The following is a 21,547-nucleotide window of genomic DNA, read 5'->3' as shown; positions in this document are numbered from 1 at the left end:
TCTCCCTAAGCTAAAAGCATTGCAGAAGGTGCGTACTCGGCAAACCAATCAACCGTAGACTTTCTATTGCTTCACTCCGCTCTCTGTGCGCATGTAACGGAAGGAGCGTGATCACGTGGTTTGACGGATGACGTAATGGCCGCTGCCAATCCCGGAATGAGGCTGCTTGCGGACCTAGTTTCGCGTGTCGTGCGGTCCGCGGGGCTGCTGTGGATTTCGCTTCTATGTTAAAAGGTATCCCGATCGAAAAGTCCTACCCGTATGTCGGCAACAAGCGATTTCTTCAAAGAAGCCCAAGACATTCTTGTGATGCGTTCAGTGTTCGGTTCGGCAAATGACAGCTTGTGCTACATCGTGGTGAATCTTCACGGATCCCTTCCTTCTCGGTTTTGTGTTTGAGTGGTTGGTCTGCAGTGCCCGTGTCGACGTATATTTCGGATTACATCTTTCAAGTCCGGTATTTTGAACGTAAGTGCGCTGCAACCTACTCGGCGACAATTGACCGTTCTGTAGTCTCTATCTCCTGGCAATGCCTATCTTCTGACAGCTGGGAGAATAATTTCCCCGTAATTCTACCGCAGTCGCCTGCCATTAGCTCTCTGAAATCATGTGAAAATTGTAGTTAGAATACTGACATTCTTATTCTCTCTGCGTTTTGTGAAAAGACGTTTCATGGACACCTTTTCGTGGATAGACGCTTCATGGACACACGTTTAGTCGGCACTCGTTACGCGAATTGCACGCTGCAGGGACATTTCGTCGCGCCTGTATTCCTGAGGCGCGTGCTCACCGACTCAGCCCACCCGTTCACGCCACTTCTTGGCAAATCATTACAAAAAAAAAATAACATATTTTGAGTTGTTTATAAACGTCACGTGATGATGAAACGATCTCGATGAAACGTCTTTTGATAAACTGATTGCATCGCCAATGAGTGGCGACTGGCATTAGAATTTCGGGGGGAAAGGGGGGGGGGGGGGGGGGGGGATTCGGCCGGCTGCCGGGGGACTAGACATTACCCAGGAATTGCCTTTGGTTCTTGTTTGCTTTACAATATTCTCAGTTGTATAACAGCTCAGTAGTACCTCTTCACATAGTAGAGATTGCTTAGTGTGTGCTTGTCTACAGAATGGGCTGTGTGTAATAAACTTCTAGGAGATTTGAAAACAATACCTTGTGTCTGTTTACCTGTGCTTTTTCAAACACCTGAGTGAGTGCATTTGTTTTTTGTTGTTGTTTTGTTGAAATGTTAGCTCTTTGTTTTAGATGGGGCTATGAAGTTCGGCACGTCTCACAAGGTTTTTTTTAAAGATGTCCAGTGACAACAAATAATTTGTTTCACATTTCTTACGATTGCGGTAAAAAGAAAAACTACAGGCAGCTATGGCACGATGGTAAAGAGACTCATACGACGAGATATAGAAGAAGCTATAGCAAACCATACAAAGAGCAATAGGCAGCTAAAGAAATCATAGAAAAAGCCATTGGCAGCTATTGCACGGTGTCTAAAAAGATCCATAGAGTAAGGCATAGAGATTTCTACAGCACACCATACAAGATGCTATAGGCGGCTAAAGGAACCATAGAAAATTCTATAGGCAGCTGTAGCACGGTGGGTATAGAGAACCATAAGGCGAACTTTAGAATGAGCTATAGCGGACCATACAAAGAGCAATAGGCGGCTAAAGAAACCATAGGAAAAGCCATAGGCAGCTATAGCACGGTGTCTAAAAAGATCCATAGAGTAAGCCATAGAGATCTCTATAGCAAACCATACAATATGCTATAGGCGGTGAAAGGGACCATATGAAATGCTATAGAAAGCTGTAGCACGATGGGTATAGAGAACCATAAGGCGAGCTATAGAATGAGCTATAGCGGACCATACAAAGGGCAATAGACGGCTAAAGAAACCGTAGGAAAAGCCATAGGCAGCTATAGCACGGTGTCTAAAAAGATCCATAGAGTAAGCCATAGAGATCTCTATAGCAAACCATACAATATGCTATAGGCGGCTAAAGGAACCATAGAAAATTCTATAGGCAGCTGTAGCACGATGGGTATAGAGAACCATAAGACGAGCTATAGAATGAGCTATAGCGGACCATACAAGGGGCAATAGACGGCTAAAGAAACCGTAGGAAAAGCCATAGGCAGCTATAGCACGGTGTCTAAAAAGATCCATAGAGTAAGCCATAGAGATCTCTATAGCAGACCATACAAAATGCTGTAGGCGGCAAAAGGAACCAAAAGAAAAGCCATAGGCGGCTATTGCATCCTTTCTAAAGAGACCCATAGACTAAACCATACAGAATTCGATAGCGAAATTTCCATTGAGAAAGCTATAGACAACTATAGGGGAGACCATAGGGAAAGCTATAGACAGCCATAGAAACGGCTATAGCTAATTGGGCCAATTTGCTATAGCCGGCCATACAAAGGATTTTCTATAGCCGACCATAGACCATTTTTGTATGGTCTACAGCACACTGTATATCGTTCTCTTGGTTGTAACACAATCGCAAACCGTCTCAACCTATCGCTTTCGGGTATCGGGGTATTGCTCTCGCGTATTGCTTTTAGCGTCTAAGATTGTCACAAAGTCGCCCTGCCAGAAACAAATTCTATGATAAAATGACAGCTCTCATTGATGAAACACTATTACTCTCTTGCGAACCCACGTTAAAACTCAGTGAAGGTGACCCCGTGGCATTGAGCCACTACCGGTACAAGTAAACTAGGTACAACAACACAGGATATCTATCACAAGAATACCGTTTGCAAAGCAAGCGGCCATGGTGTGGGAACTAAAAAGACACAATGAGCAAATTCAGGAGTCCCAACACATCTGAACACTGCGTATAAAAGGTACGCTTGTAGCGTAATGCAGCGCTCACCATATAAAGCTCACGCCCGCGCAACAGAGCTTGCTGGGAGTCTTGGATCGCTAGATTGAACATTCGTATAAAAACGGTCACGGAAGCGACGTAGAAGAAGAGAGGAATGTACCGTAGCAACGCACGCACCGCGGCTCTGCTTTCTGGCGCATCTACGTCAACGCGCAATTGACGCCTGTCACCCGTTTGAGTAACGTCCGGAAATAAGAACCATATAAGAACTATATAGGAACTATATAAGATATATAAGAACATTTACAAAACAAGTTTCTTATATGGTTCTTATATGTTTTTATATATCTTATATAGTTCTTATATGGTTCTTATATGTTCTTATATATCTTGTATGATTCATATGTGGTTATTAGACACAAGACATTTCTCACACAATTGGCTTTTTGACTAGGGCAGAGCCAGGCATCGGCGAGCGGTAGTAGCTACGCATTCCCTGAGGCGTCCCTACTTGCAGAAACCGGTGTAGGGTTTACTAGAAAACGAGGAGCAGTGTCTGCGTCTTGTGAAACGACGGCAACCAAACCTATCCGTCGGTGACCATCCCAACTGTTCTAATACAAGTACAATTTCCGGAAACTAAGATAAACCCATTGTGCGCTGATGAAACCAACCGCTTTTTTTGTGTCCAGTTTTAGGACGTTGTTAACTAGACCAAACGTTGTTTCAATATAATACGGGATGCAGGATGCGCACTACGCGCCATCTTTAAACATCGTATAGGAGCAAACAAGAATGTCGCGGTTGACGCCTGCTCATAAACAGGAGAAACTCTTATGTCGGAGCACTCGTTCTTCGACGCCCTACCCGACGACTTCAACCCGAGAGTGATTTTCGCTAGTGCTCCAGTCTGCCGTCTCGACGGCGCCCAGCCGAGGCCCCTCGGCAAAGTCACAATCGGTTGGGAGAGGAGGCGCCGCGGACCAGGTATCTCCGAAATCCGAATCCTTCAAACCCCTCACAAAGCAGGCCCACCTTAGAAAAGACATCACCCCCACGAGAGGCGCGTAAAGGGGTGTCCAAACAGGACACTACAAAACGCACGACTCCGACAAATCGTAAAAATTGAAGCGGACGCTTCTATTTTTACGATTTGTCGGAGTCGTAAAAATTTTTGCAGGAGTCGTGAAAATTTTCACGATCACGGCTTCTCTCCTCGCCTCCTCCACTTTTCTCTGACGCCACCTGCATCTGACTCACCTCGTCAACGCCCTCGCGTACCGCCGTCGCCTCGGCTCGAAGGCCAAGGAGGTCCGGCTTCAGGTGGATTTGGGACATTCCTGCGTCGAAGGGTGCGTTTCGCCCGCCTCGGATCAGCTTTCATTGTCGAGATTCACTTTCGTCGTGATGGCGTCCGACGCGGTTCCGTATTGTGAGCGGAGGCCTTGAGATTGACCGACAGCCAACAGAGCGTGTGAGTGGCGCTCCGGACCCACGTGATCAACACAGCAAGGCCGCAGTGGAGGAAGCGAGGGGGACATTTGTCGGAGGGAAGTTTCCCCCCGGGAGCTTTGACGGAGGGAAATTTCCCCCCGACGGCCGGAAGCGGAGCGCGGCACGATTTGCCGGAGTCGTGAGTTTTGTAGTATCCTGTTTGGACAGGCCTTAAGTTGGCAAAAGTCATACGCGCGAAGCGTGCTGAACTAAACTTATCACATTCGAGAACATTTCTTTAAAAATACTCAGTAAATGTATAATTCGATCCTAAATGGTTTAAAATGTGATGGCGCATGCAGTCCATGCGATCATTCATATGGAATTCTTTAGAAAAAACTTTTTTGGAAACACATCTGAACGTTTGTGCGTAACGCCATATCTGAGCTTTTTTTATACACCATTCCAGACTACCCGCGCTACACAAAAATGAGAAAGCGTTAAAATAACCTAAAGTGTTGAGGCGTTTTCTCTAACAGTTGGGGACAGAACGCGATTTAAAAACGACGCAGCGGTTAACTGCTGGAGCCAAACGTCCCGCTTTGTCTTTTGGGGGAGTTTATTGCTTCAAATAAGAAACATGTTTGAACATAGGATTAGTAATGATTTTATATCCCCTACAGTAAGTAGAGGAATTCAAAGAAAATAAAATATACGAATGTACACTCCGCGACACCGGCAGTTTTTTTTTTTTTTTTCATTTCTCTCAAACAGCGTGTCGAAGGACGAAAAATTTGAACACCTAGGTTTTGAGCCTGAGATGAGCCCGTGTTACCACATAAGTAATTGCGGAAATGGCGTAATTTGTCAGTATACTTATGATAAGAAAATTCGGAACTGACTCCGTTGTACTAACTCTGTCACGCCGTGTACACCATCGGGAATGCAACAGAGGGGGGGGGGGGGGGGGGGGGGCGCACCCACAAGGGGTGGGGGAGTGTCCTGACCGTTAGAACACTCCACCCCCCCCCCCCCTTTTGTGGGTGCGCCACTGCGGGAAACTACACACCGCGACAGTGTTAGCGTGAATACGATCATCGGCGGTTTTTTGCATTTTGCTCGGACAGTATATCGAGGGGCGCAACTTTGTGACACCTAGGTTGGTGCATCAGATGGGCACTTTTCACCACGTAGATAATTTTGATAATAGTGTGTCATCTGTCATTGTAAGAGTGTGTGTTACGAAGATGACTCGCTCGCGCCCTGCACATCACCAGTGCATCGGTGAGGGGGGAAAAGGAGGAGGGGAGGGGGTGATAAATTTATGTACCCACAAAGGTACTCGTTGCGGACATTACATTTAAAAAAAAATCGTCAAAATATGCACAAAAAAATTCTCATTGAGCTCTAGGGGAGAATAGGTTATGACTCCCCAACCCCCCCCCCCTCCCCCCACACACACACACCCCGTGTGTGCGCCACTGTGCTAAGGCTCATCGATTAAATCAGTTCAAAGTTAGCGCTTTGGGGTGGCTGTTCTTCCTCTGTCCTTGTTGCGGACATTACATTTAAAAAAGTCGTCAAAGTACGCACAAAAAAAAATTCTCACAGAGCTTGAGTGGGGGGGGGGGGGGGGGTTATAACCCTCCGAACCCCCCTCTCCCTCCCCGTGGGTGCGCCACTGCTTCCACAGGTCACACGTGACGTCACGACAACGTCAGCGCCATCATGGCAGCCCCCATGCGCCACTCTTGCTCAGTGCTGCAAGCAGAGCAGCAGCAAGTGATTTGAGCGTGTACACGTAAATTTCAAAATTAATTTTCGTCTAAAAAAATTAATAGTTTGCTGTGATATTTTGTAGACATGCTCAGGAAGGCCAAAATACATGGCGAAATTTTTATACAAATCGGTAACCTTCAAATTACTGCGGAGATGTCTTTTAAGACTATTTACAGTACGCAGTAATTGCACGTGGAACGTGAAGAACTTGTTTTAGATTATTTAAAGCTCGACTGCAAGCTTTGCAAATAGGTGAGGTATTATAATAAATGTCTTCTTCTACTGGAGTGACGCATTGTCGACACCTGCTCAAGGCCTGGTAAGACTGGGGAGCCCTGTAACGTTTGGGTTTATGAGCACTCTGACGCTGCGTGGTGCTGTGATGCGTCTCTTGACGATGGCGAGGAATCCTTGCCGTCGCTCTCTACGTCGCTCACGTTGGTGGATAAATACCCTTCCGGTGTCTTTCGGAGATGCTGTCAGTTACAGCGTAGAACGCGGCCGTCCTCCGTCTGTACCGTAGATGACCTTGGGGCTACGAAATCTTGGAGTTGTGCTTTCCTCTCCCACCTCCGTACGATGTCCCTCTACTAAAGTGAAGCTAGATGTCTTCCTTTGGTCTCATTCTGCCTGTACTTTCGCACCAAAGGCATAGAACACACCTTGAAGTTAGCAAGCAAGGTCCAGAGTTCCCACCGCAAAAGGAACTCCGCTGGTGATCATCCACCTTCAAGCGGGTCTGCTCCGTAGTGAAAAAGCCCCATCAAAAGGTTTTCTTTGGCACACTCCGTCCTGCGCAGGAGTCACTTTATTACTTGTACTGCCTTTTTCGCCAGCCCATTCGCTCTGGAAAACCTTGTACTTGACACAGTACGCCGAAAATCATAACACCTAGCAAATTCATTGAATTCCCTCGAAGAGCTTGAGGGCCCTTATCCGTGCAAATTACCTCTTGAGGTATCCCAAAGCGGGAAAAGAATCAAGATACCTTTTCGATGACCACCTTCACTGTGACTTTTCTAATGCTCTTGGGAATTTAAAAACGTATCGTAAACTACAAATAAATATTTCCCAGAGCGTTCAAAAACATCTGCACCTACTCAGGACCAAGCGTATTCCGGAACGGCTCGAAGAGACAGTGCCTCGTCAGACTGTCAGTAGACAAATTTATTGCAGGATCAACATCTGTCAATAAAATTGGTAATATACGGGGTCGTTCTTCGCCAATACATAAATGTTCGGGCTTTGGACATGCATCCAGAGAGCCCCAGATGGCCTGGGTGTGGTATCAGCATGTCATTTCGCATAGCCTTTGAAATAACTACTTCGTTTGCCTTTACTATTGAAAGTTTTGTGTAAAAGGCTTCAGCTCACCTTCCACAGGTTTTGATGATTGCATCTTGTGATGTCTTGCTGATGAACGGAATCGCATTGGGTCGCCGACTGGAGGCGAATTCGAGTGCTTGGGCCAACGACTGTCGACAGGACGCCCACCTCACGCACTTCTACATCTGTCGTACTACCGCGTGAAAAAAATCAACCTGCACCTGAATCTCCATCGTAAACCGGAGACACGGAAAAATAAAAAATCGGACAAAACAACAAGCAACAAGTCTCAACATTGAGACTTGTTGTTGTTTTGTCCGTTTTTTTATTTTTCCGTGTCTCCGGTTTACGATGGAAGTTCTTCACCAGCTCGCCTGTGCTTTTACCCTTTCTACCTGAATCTCCTAGTTAGTGTACCAGAAAGACGTAAAAAATATTTTAGTGAAATTGGTGCAATAGAAATGGATTTGTAGCTACGTCGCGAAAAAGCGACAACAAATCACAAGTGGCAAAAAAATGTTTTTTTTTTTTTTAGACATTTTATTGCCTGTGTTTTCGAGCAGCAGCACTCACTACTTAAATTCTTGTGGAAAGAGATAAAGCAGTTTGACTTCTTGCTGATGCAAATGTGCGTTTTGCACTTTGTGCAGAAGGAGACCGGCTGACCTGTGCAACCTGGCATTTTGCAGCGCTGCCTTTTCCGCGCCACCTCAGGCCAGTGTCCCACACTATCTTGACGAACTTCTCGGTGCGGTGTTGTGGCTACTAGCCCTCTTTTCTTTTTTTTTCTCAATCTCAGCATCCACAGAGCGAGATGGTCGCCCTCTTTTTCTTGACAGGTCTTTGTTTTGCTCGCACAGGCAGCTTGCTACAGATGCCTTGAACATTAGCAGGTCTAGCTGCTCCTTCTTTGGTACAGCCAGGGCGTCGCAGTCTCTCCGGTACATCGGCCAGCTGCTGACTAGAGCCATGTCCACGAAGTGGAAAAAAAAATCGGAGGTAGAATTTTTTCGATTTTAGAAAAATTCTGTAGTATGCCATCAGACCATCCAGCAGGTCCACACCACCCATAAATGAGTTGTACGTCTTCACAGCAGCTGGTTGCGGCACATCACATGTCTCCTTTCGCTTGCGGTCGTAACGCTTGCAATATCCCAGTGGCTCTGCGCTTCCAAACGTGCTCACGATTGTGACTCCGCGACTGTCATACCACTTGACAACTCTGACGTCTACATCTTGAAAGGTAGCCTGCCTTTCCTCGTGACTCCCTGTCCCCTTCTTCTTCATCTCGCTGTTGCTTGGCAGTCTACAACCAAGAATCCTATTGGCACGGATAGTGCCCATAGCAGAAATGCCTCGGTGGTGCAGCTCGACAAGAAGCTTCACGGACGTAAACCAGTTGTCGAAAAACAGCAAGTACGTCTTGTCAAGTGGAATAATCTGAGAGAGCTGAAGCACTATGTTTGAACTTGCGCCAAGATCCGGCGATTCGCCCAGTATAGATGGAGAAATCATGGACCATCCCATGGATATCACAAAGGACAAAAATTTTGTAGCCGCACTTATGGGGCTTGCTGGGGAGGTACTGTTTCAGCGATGATCTGCCTTTGAATGGGAACATTTGTTCGTCGATTACCAGCTTCTGGGTTTTCGGTAGTCCTTGGAACTTGGGCAGAAGTATGTCACTGAACGGCCGGATCTTGAAAAGCTTGTCTTTTCCATTGTTGTGAGGCAAGAGGTCATTGTCATTCAGGTGGAGGTTATTTTTTATGTTCTGCCAAATGTCACGGGGCATGACCTGTGCAACTTTCTCCACTCTTGTACAATGGCTCCAGTACATCCGGGACCTTGGCAGGCTGTAGATCGAAATATACATTGCTATCCCCAAAAACTGCTCAAGCTCGAGACACGACAGGTACAGCGGCTTGTTTGCATTCTTCTGAACTGCATAGAGATTTGACTGCTCAGTAATGCGGCTCAAAACACTGCCGTCAAAAAAGTAGCGAAAATATCCAATCGGCGTTTTGGTTTCAGCGGGGGGATCTGGCAGCGAATCTCCCCAGGACGGATCGCAAGATCGTGGCTCGCTGACTCGCTTCCAGAGCACACTTCTTGGCATTGATGATGAAGGCTCGGAAGGCTCGTTGCTTTCATCTTCATCAACGTCTGCACAGGAGCGCGAGGAAAGAAATACTTTCCGTGAACAAGCGCTTCTATCGATTTTGAATGCAATCTTTTGCAATAAAAACACTGTCTAGTCATCACCATTGCTCACCTGTTCCGCTGTTGGACTCCTCCGTTGGAAGGGCGGAATACGTGCTTGGGCTGTATTCATCAGTGTCGCTGTCGCTAAGGCAGCTGTCCTCACTTTCCTTAGCAGGAGGCACCCGGACTCCATAGAACCCCTTCGGGTCCATCATGAAGTAGAAACAGTCACTCATTACTAAAAGAGGAAGATATTTAGCGGCTTACAACGTGAAACGAAAATACAGAAAGGTGGCGCATTTCAGGGGACCTTATGACCGAATGATGCGAAAACGCGACAAAGCAGGATTTGCTTCAAATGCCAATTTTATATTTCAGAAACGATCCCTTTCAAGAAATGGCATCTATTCTTCATAGCTTTGTTCGTCATCTGATATTTTATGAAGTTGAAATACTTGCCTTTTGCAACTGTAGAACGATGCAGACGGATTGCTGCGGCTGTACCTCATTCGGCGTTGCACCTTGCTGGATGAGCTGCTCGTAGTGCTTTGTTGACTGAATCACAGATGGCGCCACTTTCTTCCTTGCTCGCAAACTTTTCGATGAGGATATCCATGCGTGACGATTGCGCCTCCGAGGTTTCAGTTTCGGTTTTCAGGCATGCAACCGGTATGTTGCGAATTCGCGACAACCGGCTAGAAGAGGTTAAATCACAGATAAGGTGTTGACTACCATAAACTTCGTATCGGAAACAAGCTGGAATACGAAATCGTGTTTGAGTAGTCGTGGAAATAGGCATTGCAGGCGCAAAAAAATTTCTCAATTCTTGAATTTTTTGGAGTCAACATTAATATGTGGTTTGTTTAAATTGTGACATGTTTTGCTAAAACATAATCACTAAACTTTTCGCAACCGTAAGCTAGACCCAACGCCTCTTTTTCAATCTGGGCATAGCGACGTCGGCTCCAGTGAGCACCCGGGACGCGTAGCCTACCGCGTGCCAGTCCTTTCCATACTGCTCAAGCCCAAGAGCGACTGCGGACATATCCGTTGACGATTTGATCGCTAAATCGGGGTCATAAATTGCTTGTACAGGGGTTTGAGTAGGCTTTTGTTTTAGAGCGCAGCTCTTCGGCGTCTGTTTCCGGCTGGAGCGGCGTCGGCGTCGGCGTAACCGCGCGGTTAATCATGGGACATTTCCCATAATGATATCGCACATGACGTCACGTGTGACGTCATGAGGGTCACTAGTGACGTCATAGATGACGTCACACATGAAGTCGCGTGTGACGTCACGAGGGCCACCAGTGACAGCACACATGACGTCACGAGGGTCACCAGTGGTCATAGATGACGTCATGAGTAATGTCACGTGTGACGTCACAAAGGTCACCAGTCACGTCACTCATGACGTCACCGCACGTTGCATTACAGGTAAATTTTTCCCGCTAAATGTAGCGGAAAAATTTGCCCGCTAAATTTAGCGGAAAACTTTCCCCGCTGAATTTAGCCGAAAATATCACCTGCTAAACTTAGCGAGAAATTTTCTTCTAAATCGGAGGCGAGCAGGAGAGGAGGAGGGGTGGGTACGAATGAGGAAGAGGGGCATACCCTCCTCTTCGTACCCTTCTGCTCCTCCCCCTCGAGAGCTGCGCTCTAATTCGGCGTTACAGGGGATTGTAAACATCTTTCTTTTTTTTCTTTGCTCCCACTCACTTTCATGCGCACTGTTTCAATCGAAAATAGTGTCGTTTCGAACTAGACTACGCAAGGCCTCCGTCTGGAACGATAGGTGTGATAAGTACTTACCGAAGCAGTTAACGCGCGCAGAAAACGCTAAACTTCTCTTTCTTTTCTTTTTGTCTTTGACGTAGGATTTTGTGCCACAAACGTGTCCTGAGGCGACAACCGTGCCCAGGTTCTCGTAATTTCTCTCCGGAGATCTCCGAGATTCGCAGCGGGCGCACCAAACGTACGCGACTGAGAGACACGGCGGTCCCGACGCTTGTCCCACCGAGCGCGGCGGAGGCTTTGGAGGCTCAGGCGGTGCGCCGTTTTTAAACTGGCAGCCGTCTTCCACGACGTATCTTCGCATGGCCGAAGGCTAAGTTCCTCGCAGCGGCTAAGAGGCTGACGCTTCAATTCAGGGTCCGTTTCGCGAACAGTTCGCACAGAACACAGAAAATGCAAAGGGCTGTGGTACGCAGCCTTCTGTAGCTTGAACGACAGTGCGTGCGTCGTTCACTTCCGCAGCCAAGTAAATTCAAGAGCAAATCCAAAAGCGAGGGGCGTGCGCTTTCTCAAAAAAAATAAAAAAATAAAAAACATCAAGCAATTGATTCATAAAACTCGAAGACACTGAAATTTTTGTTTCTTGATTTCAAAAGTGTACCTCAAATGTATTTACTTCTTGTTGATCGAATAAGTGCGGAATTAAAAAAAAAACAAAAAAACTACGGAATTTTTTTTAAAAGATGGTATTGGTTAAAGAACGCCGGCACTTTGCCCAAAGAATATGTTTATACCGGATAGCTAACAAAATATCACCCATAACCATTCCTGTTATTTCTGACGCCGCCTCAGTGTGATAATATTTATAGATTACCCTTTAAGTGGCCACATTGATATCTAAACCTACAGTAGAACTCATCAAAGTCTCGAATAGAAAGTAAATTATTCCATTCATTTGTTCTGTAACCAACTTATCAAAGCATGATTCAATCAGTTATTCCTACTGTCTTTTTTATCGCTTTGTTAATTACATCGTAAGTTAGAATGCAAGTTGACACGCCACGAAGTAATGGTTGGCTAATTTTTGCTATATAACGGCCGATTTCGCAACAACATTCGGAGCGCGTATGCTTATATGATCAAGACATGAAGTCACAAGATGATCACCGAAACGTCCCTCTTAAGTTGGGGCTAAAATCAGTTCTTCCAGACCGAACTGCCCGCTAAAAGGTTGAGATACTCATAATTAATAGCCGGCGGTCTGAAGCGTATCGATGTTGAAATCACCCACTGAACAATAGTGGACAGACTGAAAAGTGCTGTGTTTCCCTGAGTTTTATCATTTTTAAAAGAATAACTGTAGGAGGCTTGTAAAAAGCTATTTAAATCAAGGACCAGTTTGAATCGCATAGCATCATAGAAAAAGAGTCGTAATAGAAAAACTTTACATCAAGTTCTCTGTGCACTACCAGTGTTTAACAAATATCGTAATTACTCCTCCTCGACCGATCGGCTGTGTCAGAAAATGATTTATATGAGGGTATCTAGAAATCATCGAAAAATTGTTTTTAACATTGATCTCCGTTAGCGCGAAAACGTCAAATAGTGATCACATATTCTTTACAGTAATACCAAAGTGGTGCCCCTATTTATGAATACTCCTAATAATTGCATGTAAAAAGTCAAGAGTACTATCAGTGACTGCTTCCGAGAAACGTTGAAACGAACAAAACTCTGAACGTCGACGGGGAAACTACTTTTAGTATTCGACACGATTGTTGTCAGCTTTTATTCTTAAGGCGTTTAACAACGAAAAGAGTTCGGCAATTAATTCCAGCTCCGCCAACCAATAAATCCGTACCACAGACGAGGTTCCTGCCTTTTTTGCAAATAGCTTCCCATTTTTGATCCAAGGAAATGCATACTGCTTGCATCCTGCTCTCTCATGTACGATCCAAAACTTTTTGTTTTTTGTTTTTTTTAGCGTTTCATTTAGAAAAAGTTTGGGCAACGAATTCTTTGGTCCTATAGTCCTCGGCTTACCTCGTGTGGCGAGCCACTGCTCTCTTAGTCACACTGATGACAATCAAACCAGGACAACTGAAGGGCCGTCGCTCCGAGATGGGAGTCGATGCACCGCCCGCATGTACCTTGGCTAAAAGTTTTCGAAGCCTAGCTGGTCAGCCAACTTGCCCGCCACGGAAACTAAGATTTCACTTGGGGCATGGAGGAAGTTTATGTATTCACGGTTTGAGAGACAACTGTACTAAAAATTCTTATATAAGCACCTAAAATAATCAAAGCCTTCTACTGTACATCTTCAAAGGTACGTCATCCAACTCAAAAGTCGCCAACTCGTGAACTTTGTCCGAGCCGGACACGGGAGCGTCTTTCGACGCGTAGGCTGGACACGACGTCCAGCCGAACGTTGTCGCTGCGCTCGTGTCCAAATTGTGTCCGCGCTCGATCTAATTATGATGACAACACAATTGAAATGCGCAGGCTTTGATTGTTCTGGGTAGGTTTATTCAGAATGATATTTTGTCTAAATTGGGAAAAATTGACCAATTATATGGATCATCTGCAGAAATAAAGCGAAGTGCCTACGGAATCGCCACAAATTCTTCTGCCGGTGATGATGCCGTGTGACCTAGTTTTCCATGAAGTCTTTCATTGATTCCTGGCATTACGAAACTTTAACTTGAGATATTATCGGTACTTTTAGACTCTCGAAAGGTGATGAACACTAATTATTTCCAAAGAAATTTGAATCAATACGGTCAACGGAATGTGTCTTTTCTAACGTAGCCCTGGAATATTTGTTCTTATTTTAATTGTTGGATAGTTCCATGGTGGGTGAGGAACAGAACTCTGCTGGTTCGAAACTTTGCGCAGTGTCTAAGCTGCCATAATTAATTATTTGAGCAAATCCAGACACACTTCTGCTTTCTGATATATCCGCAAGATATATTCTTCTCTATGCCCGGTAAGATGACGAAGGTCTATGTTCGAAGGGTTTCTTGTAGTCTAAGGACACCGATGGGAATAGCGTCCGCTTCAGCTATAATTCGAACATTGAAAGTGCATTTTGGGAGCCCTAGAAAGTCAACGTAGGAATTGGACCTGCATATTTTTAAGCATCCTTATATGTTTACAAAACATCACATGAGATACAGGCGGACTGTATCGAATAAAGCCGGCGAAAGGGGCGTTATATAGTTGGATAAGTGGAGCCCCGGTGCACCGCACGTAGTTCCACATATGAATCGTAGGAACTTGGCAGTCCCAATCAGCTTTCGTTTCGATTTCTTTAGGCGGCGGTCCCACGACGGCCATCCTAAACAAGCCATTAGTTCACCCACTAGATGGCGACACTCATCCGTGTTGCCAGGAAACAGGCTCGTGGCACTCATGTTCCCCCTCTGTTCTTGATTTCCTCCTTTTTGCTGCTCGCCCGTCCACGTTCAGCAGTCAGCGCGTGCTCTCGCAGACCGATTTGCTCGCAAACGCAATCTAGCAGTGCGCAGTTTGGCCAGAAGCGGAGGCTAGCTCGCCCATCTACAAGAGCGAGAGTGCCAAGTTGGAAAAATTTTGTTCTTTGATACTAGCTTTGTTCCGCGCTGCAAGGTTGGCAAAGCAATTTTGTTAGAGTTTGCGAGCCAGTAGCTATCGTTTTAACTATTCAAGAATTAAAGGCATTTTCGATTAATCAGTGAAGAATGCTTTTAAACGATAAAACATATATAAGACATGGCATGTCAGCATTTTGTAAAGGAAAAAGTTTCCATAATTTCATAAAGTCAATAATTCTTTTTAATTTCTAGTTCCAATTTTCACCCACCTAAAAATATAAATATATATATATTTGTAGTCATCACTGCAGTACGTACGGCTCCGATTACAAAACTGACACACATAAAACCGAACTTCCGATATTGCACCTATTAACATTTTCAAGTCGCATACTTTTCCCCAAGGCCTGCAAAAACAAAAAAAAAAAAATCAACAACTCATCTTGACTGAAAAACAACTCACTTCTTTATTTCTATCGGCCCGTTCTAACGTCGCCATGTCTTCTTGGGGACCGCGATAGGAATGAGGTCTCTCTGTCTCCTCGGTTTAGAGTTCCAAACCGAAACTATGAAAAATGATATAGCCACTTCTAATTTTGTGCATAATCCTTCCCCCTTCACTGCTTAGATTAGCCGATTAGTCACACCCCCCCCCCCCCCCCCCCCCGTATACCCCAACGTTCACAGAAACACGAATTATTAACAGAGCCGAGTGTGCCGCCAGCCTATTATTTAAATTGTCTTTCCCAGCAAACTTAAAAAAAAAAGAATGTATAATGGTCTTTTCAGGCGTAAACCCCTTTTCTTCTAAGCTGTAATATTTCTTGAAAACAATTCCTAGGCCGCCAAAAATAGCAACAACATTTCTCTTACACGCTCTGTAAGTCTATGAAAAACATTGCACCTAATACGAATCTCTCTCACTTTCTCTTTCTCTCTCTCTCTCTCTCTCTCTCTCTATATATATATATATATATATATATATATAAGGGCTTCGAAAAGGTGTGTTCGGTATGAAACACCTTCCAAACACCATTATATGCTATTTGAAGTTTTCTGTGTATATTTTAGGGTGTTGCAAACTGAAGAAGATATGGTAGCATCCTTGGGTTTGCCATTGTTCAATTCTTCATGCATTCAGACCGTTGTACTCAAACACTTCTGGTGGGATAATTTGAAAGCGCCCCATGTCTTTTGACTGTATTCGTGTAAGAGACCTCTGCCGAAATTTCGCAATATGTCAGAATATGCGGTTAAAGCACTGTCAACTTGCGTACTCGAGGGGAGCGTTTAAATGGCCGGCCAGTAGTCTCCTGCATTGAGCATGTTGACGTTAGGGCTCCGGACGTCGTTATTAAATCTTATGTTATTACCCAGAAGCAACTTCACTACTTTGTAACTTGTCGCTTAGAGAGTTTAGTGGGTGTTAGGAAAAGCAATGAGGGTAGTTGCACGTTTGTTAGTATTTTAGAAACGAGCAAATTAGATGCTCTTATCGCTGCACGATTTAGACTCCTGTTTACTGACTCCACTTGCATGTTCAGGTGTTTTTTTTTCAAATTCTGGAGTTGTTTTACTTTGCTTTAAGCAGACTCGTGCTTTTCAAGCAAGGATAATGAGGCCATGCTTTAACTCGGAAATAAATTTGCCAGTTGAGTTCAAGGGAGCCTTGTGGGCTCGGTGTCGTCATACCACAAACAATGGTTAGTTGAAAACCGAAATTCGGTATGCACTTGCTTTTCTTTTTCTTGTCATGAAGTAGAAACGACTACCATTATGGTGTGATGGAGTCAAGTGCACGGCTTAGAGTCCATACGTGGCCAAATTTCTGGGACATTCTTTGAAATAGTTTTCAAGGAAATAGTCAAAATTGTAACTGATGTACGTCCTATAATATTCAGGCAATGCAGTCATTGGGGATTAGATTATTTTGTCAAGAAAAGCTGGAATTTATAATTTTCTAAATGTTATCTACGTGAAGAGCAAGTCGTCTCCTCCTTGCTTAGGATTTTTGGTGACAGCAGAAAGAAGCCGATCTCTGTTTGGCTTTGATTGAAAGAAAAGGATTGGTACACCTCAGTTAATGCTAGATTCCTTGAGGTCTGCACACTATTTTTTCAATCTGCCAATAAGAGCTCGGCCTTTTAATATCACCGCAACCCCTGAACAAGAAGTAAACAAACTTGTGCTCCGCATAAGATTCAATGCGAAAAAATAGAGCACCGTGGAATAAAAACTATACACATCCAGAAGTTCAATAGCAGTACTGCTTATTGATATATTATGGCTGCCATATAAAATATTCTCGGGAACATTGCGGTGCTTGTGGTTGTCCGGTTTAAATCAGTATCTTAGTGCATGCGCCGATACCTTGATGACCTTGTAGAGATATTATAAATTACATTATCAATGCAATTTTGTAAGATTTTCCCATCGCTAGGCTGGTAAAGGTTCTACATGACTACAAACACATTCGCTAGCACTTTCGGTTTTGGTAGCGTTTTTGCACGCATCTCGGCTCTTATATTTGTGTAAATAGAAAAGGAAAGACAGCAACATTTGATCCGCCAAACAAGAAAAATGAAGGTTCTACTCCCAGTAAGGATTCAAATAAGAAGGAAAACTCCAGTCTTTTATAATAATTAGGGTAGTGTGGATATTTATGCAGCGTGTAGTTGGTCAGCCATTTCAAAGTTGCCTCGGGTCACTTGCTGTAGATGAGAAATTTAGCCAGTTCAGTACAACCGCTAGCCTGGGGTCTTTAACGTGCACCAACCAGTAGTGATACACGACCGCACGCCGGTACGAGGCTCATCCAGATCGAAACGCGCAGGGGTGGGGATTGAACCCAAGATCCCTGTGTTCTGCAGCGCGAGCTCTCGCTCCACGCGCTCTGAGGTGGTGTGCTCTAGCCCACTCGGCCAGCGATCCTTTTTTCTTTATTGCATGGAAGAATAAACAACTTCTACACCATTCCTAACCAACTTACCCATAACTGATTCAGGTTTTCTGTCTCTGTTACTCAATTCGGATACCAAAAAGAGCCCTAGCATATACGGCATTCCAAAGGTTTTCTTGCAGACGTACGCACAAAGGTGTGCTAAGTAGCTTTATATAATATTTGAGAGGTCTATATTCACGTGTTATGTACCAAGGGACTGGAAACGTGCCAAAATTACCCCAGTAATAAAATCGAGAAGTAGTCAACTTGTAAAAACTACAGACCAAAATCAATATTTTGTGTGTCTGGAAAAATCCTGGAACACGTCACATTCAAGCAAATCGCAAACTATAGGACAATAGACAGCACGGGTTCAAAGAGGGTTTCTCGGCAAGTACGCAGTTACTAAAAAGAGTCCATTACGTTACAGAAATACTCAATCGGTGACGTTAAGTCGACGCAAAATTCTTGGGCCTCGCAAAGGCGTTTGACAGGATGTCCAACTCCAAACTACTTTTAAACCTGTAGATGCTTCTAAAAAACGACATGTCACGTGATTAGATCCAAGATTATGTTTCCTTAACAAAGCAGTCAGTGTGCATTGGTGGGACCCAGTCTCACCCGGTCTTGGTCGACTCAGGGATGCCCCAGGTGTTCGTCCTCAGGCCACTCTTCTTTTTAGATTTTATTAACAACATTTTTCTGAAAATTCCGTTAGAAATTAAGCTATTTGCGGAAGATTGTGTACTATTTCACGAAATACGTAGTGCCGAAGACCAAGCGCTATTTACTACAGCCCTGGCGATGAATTGCTAACTAGTATGAGAATTGGCAAATATCACTGAACCTTAAAAAAAACGGTAACTATGACGACCACTTAAAAAAAAAGAAACACCTAGATAAGCCATACCTTACGCAGGACACCCGACTGAATAAGGTAGATTCATTTAAATACTTGAGAGTTATGCCTACAAGCGACATGAGGTGGAGCCAGCACATAGACAATATTACAAAGAGAGACTTTAAGAAACGGGGAGACTTAAAGCGATTTCATAGAGACTGTTCATCTTCAGAAGTAATACTACTCACCTTTAAAACGTACGTAAGGGCTATCCTTGAGTATGCGGCAATAGTCTGGGACCCTTAAGGCCCGTTCACACTCTTGCGACTGCTTGCGACCTCTTAAACCTGGGTTCCTTAAAACTTCTTAAACCAGAGAACACACTGGCGCCATCTATTGGGAAGCAGTGTAAACTCGGCGGTCCGGCATATTTTTTTTAATTTCTCGCGCAATATCCTTTCTTTTTTGGCTCGAAAAACTTTTGTAAATGTTATAAACGAGCCTTTCTATGGGTATTACGCACATTTGACCTCGGAAATCCCGCAAAACCTTCGCTTTTGTGAAATGCAGTTCTAGGGTCACCGCATAGATGGCGCCACAATGTCAGTCTCTGAGTGTGTTCCCTCACTCTAGAAACATTTAAGAAGTTGTAAGAGATCTCGTCTCTCTCAGTCGTACTCGGTCGCAAGAGTGTGAACGGGCCTTTACACTGCAACAGCGAAAGATAAACTGGAGTGTATCCAGCGAAAGGCGGCACGATTTGTGTACAGTTCGTATAGCTTGTCGATCATTCTGAAACTAATTTTCAAACATTTTTCATGAAATTGCGCCACCTGTCTAACCAAACATTATTTCCCCGTGGGCCTTGTTTATATAACGTAATTCAGCGCCTTCAGAAAAGCCACAGTAAATATCTTAGCTACATTTTAAATTGCATTTTTAATATTGATTTGAACAATCAATACTGACGCCGATTCTCATTAGAGTCATAAAAACTATCAAATTTTAGTTAATTACCCAACCACAACGACGATTATTCTCCAATCAAACGTTCTCTGAGCCTCAAAACACCGGAAGAGACGGCATTCATGTAACCACTATACCCCGTTTTGACAAAACCTTTTCGATTTAAAATGAAACTACCCATATATTGCAGTAAATTAACAAGCACTTCCGGAGACCAGGAATCTGCTAGGGCTATACAACCAACTTTAACAAAACTTCTTACAATATTGCGTGTGTAAAACTAACGCTATCGAAATATTGTGAATCGCTAGCGCTAAATAGTTTTGCCATCTGAAATCCCTTTTCATTGTGAAAAATGTGGTCTGGGCATTTTCATGGCTTATCGAAGTGTTATTTTCTCACAATAGGTCGGCGCGTTTCCAACACTGAGGCAATTCATGGGATAAAAACATTACTCCAAACTAAGTAAATAAGTAAATCAAGTTTAAAGTAGAGTCTAAGCCACAAAATGTTTCGCTCGGCCTAAACCATCATACGCAGCACACGCCGCAAGGCGCGTCCGAAAAACCAAACCGGGGAAAAAGAGCCAGCCAAACCTAGCGTGCCTTCATGTGCGCTTCGCTTAGAGTGATGCCAACTGCCTGTTTCCCTTTCCCACCACACCCTCTTCCACCGCCATTTTGTTCCTCTCATTGTTTCCCCGTGCGCCGGAAAGTGGCCCTTGTGTCCATCGGGGAATCCGAGGGGAAAAATTCTAATCCTCCCTCCGTGGGTTCCAGAACGCTGCTCCGAACTTGTGAGATAAGGTGCTTGTTTCCGGGAGGGTTAAAAGTCCCACAGATTATCGCCGAGAACCGAAATGGCTGCTGGTTTGTCGGCAAGTGGTATTACAAAGGGTGGCATCACCCTAGAAAGGCGCACATGAAAGCTCTCTAGCCAAAACTATCTTCCCGCGAGCTGCACTGCACCGTCATGTCGAGGCGACATGTCCCGGTGTCGTTAGATGTCTTCTTATGACTGTTAAAATGCTTTGTTAAGCATTTTAACAAAACAGAACTGAGCTGATTTCTTTTTTACCCAAAACCAAGGTTATTCACATAATTGTAAACCGAACGCCTCTTTTTCTTTTCTGTTAGGCATGAGAGGCGTAGGCAAGCGCTGGTTTCAGTTTACTCAGTAAGAAATGAAAATATTTCCTCCCCTTTCTATCTTCAAGAAATGGCACGCCAAACTAATAACTGAACGAAAGGTGCCATAATATTATTTTTTATGCGATCTAAATTCAACGCACCATTCTAATAACTTGAAATATGTCAAAAGCAGCCAAGTGCTGCTTTTGACATATTTCAAGTGCTGCTTTTGACATATTTCATGCCGTCTGTTTCTTCACCGGTTCGATCCCTGCTGCCACAGAGAACATTTGAAGATGAAGTTTTCTTACCTTTTTCCAGCGCAACCAGACGGCGCTGCGTGTGTATTTTTTTTTTTTATTTACAATTACCCTCAAGGCCCGAAGTGGCATTATAGAGGGGAGTGGTTGGTTAGTACAGTTCTAAATTTCGCGTTATCGGTGATGGTGACGATGTCATCGGGAAGGCCATTCCAGTCCACAATAGCTTCTGGCATGAGCGAATGTTGATGGACTGCTGAAGTGGTCTTGGGACGGTTGATGTTGCATGAATGATCCACTCTAGAGAAATATAGCTGGGCGGGCTGAGGAGAGACTGTCGTAATGGTTCAGAATAGTAAATTTTATGAAGAAGGCAAAGACGGGAAATTCTGCGACGGACGGAAAGGTCAGGAAGAGTTAACTGAGATTTCATTGCAGGGAGACTAGAAAAGCGAGAGTAATCACAAAGAATGAATCGAGCAGCACGATTTTGAAGAGATTCGATTGCGTTGG

Source organism: Ixodes scapularis, unplaced genomic scaffold (assembly GCF_016920785.2).
Source record: "Ixodes scapularis isolate PalLabHiFi unplaced genomic scaffold, ASM1692078v2 PGA_scaffold6__148_contigs__length_123643588, whole genome shotgun sequence".
NCBI lineage: Eukaryota > Metazoa > Arthropoda > Arachnida > Ixodida > Ixodidae > Ixodes > Ixodes scapularis.
Note: the sequence above shows the minus strand (reverse complement) of the source record.